The following is a 5,273-nucleotide window of genomic DNA, read 5'->3' as shown; positions in this document are numbered from 1 at the left end:
GCGGGGACGGCGGAGGGCGGGGGCGTGATGAGAGGTGGCCAAAGAGGCAAGAGCAGAGCCAGAGGTGGCGCGGTCCCCTCCCTGCCACAGGTTCCTGTCCGTTTGGGTTTTCTCTGCCAAGGAAAGCTTGGTGTAATCTGCACAGCCGGATCTCGGGACACAGCTGCGACTATCAATCAATCACGGGAGCAGAAACGCACCTGGCCTGTCAGTCCCTGATGGTTCTGTTACCCCCGAGATGAAAGTTGAGCGAAAACACAGATATCACACCAGTCACGACAGCAGGCTCATCTCCCAGGAGTGCTTTTTGCACTTTTCCTTTGCATAAGAGCCTTTATTTCTGTCCTCAGGGTCAACCCTTGTAAATGACAAAACAGTGCCCCCCAGTGCCACACGGAATCATTAGTGTAGGACACTGGCAAAATATGTTTCCAAGTCCGAACAGGTCACACTTGCAAGTTCACCGCTTCTGAAAGCTCTGAGCAATGAGACAGGCTGGTTTTCCTCACGGAAACCGTGTCTCAGCTCTGGGCTCAGTTACGTCCCACAGAATTATGACGTGAGCCTCAAATATTCAGAAGTGCACAGACTGGGGAGGAAGAAATAAAACTGTGTTCAAAAATGGCAAGATTGTCTATGTAGAAAACCCCAAAGAACTGACCCAAAAAACCCACAAACCCCTGGAGACTGAGGTGGGATCAACGGGAGGGGCGATGAAAAAGACATGAGCTTTCGAGCCAGGAAGACATGCGGGAGCCTGACGTCACGTCGATACGGGAGCCTGACGTCACGTGACGTCGATACGGGAGCCGGACGTCACGTGATGTCGATACGGGAGCCTGACGTCACGTGACGTCGATACGGGAGCCTGACATCACGTGACGTCGATACGGGAAAGAAGCCGGTCTGCGCGATTCCATCCACACGGCATTCCGAAGGAGACGGTGTCGGGACACTGGGAACATCCGTGGGGGCCAGGGGTTCGGGGTTCGGGGTTCGGGGAGAGGCCTGAGTAGGTGAACTAGAGAGGATTCTTTAGGGAAATGAACTATTCTGTGCGACACTGTAGTTGTGAAACCTGACCATACGTTTGTCGAAACCCCACGAACTGTACAGCACCGAGTAGGGTCCCCCAGGTACGCGATTCTTTCAAACATCGTTTAGGAGGCCGGGAGGCTTCCAAGATGCAGTGCAGAGTGTATCTTTTCAATCCGACTGTGCTATAAATGTATGAACCGGCCTCGTTGAGGGGAGGGGCCGTGAAATAGTGGGGCGAGGCTGCGGGCCAAACCAAGAGCCCGGTCGTGACATTCAGGCCACGGGGCGGGAGTGGGGGGCACTTGGGCTCTAGCTCTGAGTGACACGGGCGGCCATCGGAGGGTTTCCAGTAAGGGAGAGACGTGACCTGACTTGGACGTGAACCAGAGTGGCAGAGAGGGTCGTGCTGAATTCTGAGTGTATGTTGCAGACAGAGCCAGCTGGACAACGGGGGTGACAACAAGAAAGGAAGGGGTTTGGGGCCCGAGCAGCTGGAAGCATGGCGCCACGTTTACCGAGCTGGCGAGACTGCGGTGGGAGCAGCTTCGCGGGGAGATCCGAGCTCGGCCTCGGCAACGTTTTAGCTGCCAGCTGGTCACCCAGTGGAGTAAGCGCATCGTTGGAATTTGGGCCTGGCGTCCAAGAAAGAGGTTCGGGCTACAAATATAAATTTGGGAGGTAAAAACGATGAGCTGGAAAAAAAGCGAGGGACCCCAAAGGGGCGCAAAGGGGAGGGTGTCAGGAGGAGGAGGAGGGAGTTGGACCTGGCCTCCAGGCGCTGGGACGTGGTCGCAGGGAGCGCAGGGGGCCCGGCTGAGGGTGAGAGGTGAGGACAGAGCCTGGGGAAGGGACGGGGTGTGGGGACGTTCGTGAGGACAGCCGAGCGGGAGGTGACCCAGAGCAAGTGGAGACTGGTCCTCAGGCCCACGGGGGACGCATCTGGGAGGCAGAACCTGGCTCTTCCCCGACCTCCACGTCTCAGGACTGGCTGGCTGCGGGACGCGGATGTGCCGAGACCAGTTTCGTGGCCAGAAGTAGCAGGACGCCAACACCCGACACACCCGTGCCGCAGGCGCCCTGGCGCCTTTGCATCTCCAGCCCTCTCCCTTCCCGGACGGACGGCTCCTGCAGCAGCAGGTCCGGGCAATTCCCCTGGGCCGAGGCTGTTTGACACCACACCCACCCCTCCACTCCCACCCCGCCTCCCCAACGCTCACCCCGTGGCCAACACCTGCAGCAGCCAGCTCACCTGCACCACCTGCACCACCTGCACCACCTGCCGGCCAAGCCAGGGCAGGACTCAGGCTCCCTCCCGTTCCCTAACCCGCCTCCCACTCGACCCGTGGCGGGAGCCGGAAGCCGCTCTCCGACCCGTAGGCCCCAAAGCACCTCAGACCCGGCCAATTCCCGGGTCACCCGTTTCGACCCCACTGTTGCAGAGGAGATACTGAGGCCACACATTCACCCCACGAGGGTTTATTTGGCTGCCATGAGGTGCTAGGACACCTGACGCCATCTCAGGAGCTGAGGACACACTGAGGAGGTCCTTGTCCCATGAGGCTAACGCTCTAGGGAGGAAGACAGATATAAAATTTTTTTAAAAACACACACGGAATCAAAGACACGGTTCCAAAGGGTGCGGCGCTGGAAGGGACAAGCGTCTGGACGAGCACACGGCAGGCGGGAGGTGGCGAGGGGGCTTCTCTCTGAAGACATGACGTTAGACCGGACACTGAAGCGTGGACAGAAATTGGCTCGGCAGTGAAATGGAGGGCGTGGGGGAGAACGTTCTGGACAGAGAGGGCCCTGGGGTCCAAGGCTCAGGACCAGTCTCATGTCCGTTCCCCGGTGGGTCCCCACCCGGCTCCGGGTGGGAACCTCGGTCAGAGAAGGCAACATGGTCGCCTTTGGTCCACCCAGTGTGAGAACATACAGAGGCGGATGTTCTGCCTCAGCATATCTGTAACGTTGCGAGATCTCTCTCTTTATCTTCAAATACCGACCCGGAGAATTTCACTGTTACCTGAATTCGGCAGAATAACAAACCAAGAGGCTAGAACGAGTATCTCTGGCTTCATTGGAGCCGGAACGTAAACCAAACCAAGATTCTCTGTGATCTTAAGCAGCGACACATCTGAACTTCCTCAGACACCAGCAGTGCTCAGATCGCGAAGCTCTACCACCCTCCACAAAACCTGCACAGTCAGAAAAGCCCTGTGCTTGTCGCAGTTTGCTTCTTATAGAAATACAAGACTGTCCCCTGCACGCTGGTGCGCCCGATGCCAGGCTGAAGGGTTCGGGCCCACGTCCGGGCCGGCTGGCCACGGTACCAGCCTTGCGAGGCAAACCTCCTCGCACGTACGTAGAAAGATCTCAAGAGAGAGCAGAGTGAGGACATACGCTTGCCTTTTAGTGAAAAACCAGAACAGACATTTCAGATCTGGGATTCAGACGAATGCTGGCGGTAAATGGAATGATGTGTGGGTGCTCAGTGATGACGGGGGGCTGACGCAGGCACGAACAGCGGTGCCGGTCCCCCGCGTGTCCACACGCACGCACACGCGTGTGCACACGCCTCCGCTGTCCCTCTGGCCGTCACGGACTTGCAGGAATGGGTGACAGGCAGTTCCCGTCTGCACGTGGGTGGCTGGCGCCCCGCACAGCGGACTCGGGGCTCCTCGTGGCTTACTGTCACCCCAGAGCCAGATTTCCGGAAAAACTCTACGAGGCAGCGATGGTGCAGGGACACGGCCGCGCGGTCCGGGGTCCCGAGCACGTCTCCTCGGTCATCCATCTGCGAAACGGGGTTCCCCGGGCCCTCCTCACAGGTGCCGGGGACGGTCAGACGGGGCAGTGGACGTGGGCGCGCCAGGCGCTCATTGCCCCAGTACATACAGATGCCTGGGGACGATAACAAAGGACAAATACGAATGAAAATGCCGAAGATGAAGAGAGTGGTGGCTCATGGAGGACGGCGAAGCCGAAATTCAAACAGATTTCAACAGATTTCGAACGGCGGGGAAACGTGACTCCTGAGACACGGAATCAAGACAGACCAGAGTCCCGGCTCAGGCTGAAAAACGGGCCGGGCGAAGGTGGGGCGCGGGGCGGGCGAGGGCGGGGCGCAGGGGCAGGGATGGAAAGTCCCCTGGGCCAGTGAGGCTGGCGGTGACGGTGACGCAGAAGGTAAAGCTGCCTCGGGTGGCCTTGCTGGTGTCACCACGACCTTTTTGCTGTTGTTTGTTTGTTTGTTTGTTACGCTGACAGCACCTGCTCTTCCTAGGTGGCCTCCCATCCAAGTGTTAACCAGGCCCGACCCTGCTTAGCTTCCACGATCAGACATCGGGCTTGTTCAGGGTGGCGTGGCCGTAGACCACGGACCATGGCTCGTGGGGCGCGAACCCAGGACTTCCTGCGTGTAAAGCGGACGTGCTCACCGCTGCACTATGGAGCCACGTCCCGCACTATAGCTGCTCTTCCTAGGTGGCCTCCCATCCAAGTGTTAACCAGGCCCGACCCTGCTTAGCTTCCACGATCAGACATCGGGCTTGTTCAGGGTGGCGTGGCCGTAGACCACGGACCATGGCTCGTGGGGCGCGAACCCAGGACCTTCTGCGTGTAAAGCGGACGTGCTCACCGCTACACTATGGAGCCACATCCCGCACTATAAAGCCACGTCCAGGTGTCATTACGACACGACTGCAGAGCTGGACTGTCTCCGTGGGGTTTACATGCATCGCCCCGTTCACTAGAGTATAATCGGATGGAGGGAAGCATTCGCTCCCGTGAAATCTGAGTTGGGGAACACCTGGGTGTTTCGTCCATTTCCGGTCACCAGGTGTAAGAGGGCTGTGAGCAAGCGTCCTGGAGGACGGCCGGGTGCTGTGTAGCCGCAGGAACAGAGGCCTGGCTCGGCGCTGGCCGCGGGAGCTTCAGCAAGTGTCTTACCCTCTCCAGCAGAGCCTCGGTCTCCTCGGCCACCGAGCGGGCGTGGCCGCTCCTGCCCTCCAGGGCCGTCTGGCATGTCAGCCCAGAGGGGAGCCCACCACGTGCCATCAGGCACACAACCCTCTCAGCCACCCCGCGGAGGCCGCACTGCGGGTCTGCCGTCATCGTCCCACGTCAGTTCCCTTCTGATCCCGCATCTTCACACCCTGGGCCACATCCCCCTCCTCCGCCCCCCACAGGATGAGCTGGGGGGAGCTCGGCCTGGGCAGGCCACACAGAGCAGCCGC

Source organism: Pteropus alecto, unplaced genomic scaffold, assembly GCF_000325575.1.
Source record: "Pteropus alecto unplaced genomic scaffold, ASM32557v1 scaffold49, whole genome shotgun sequence".
NCBI lineage: Eukaryota > Metazoa > Chordata > Mammalia > Chiroptera > Pteropodidae > Pteropus > Pteropus alecto.
Note: the sequence above shows the minus strand (reverse complement) of the source record.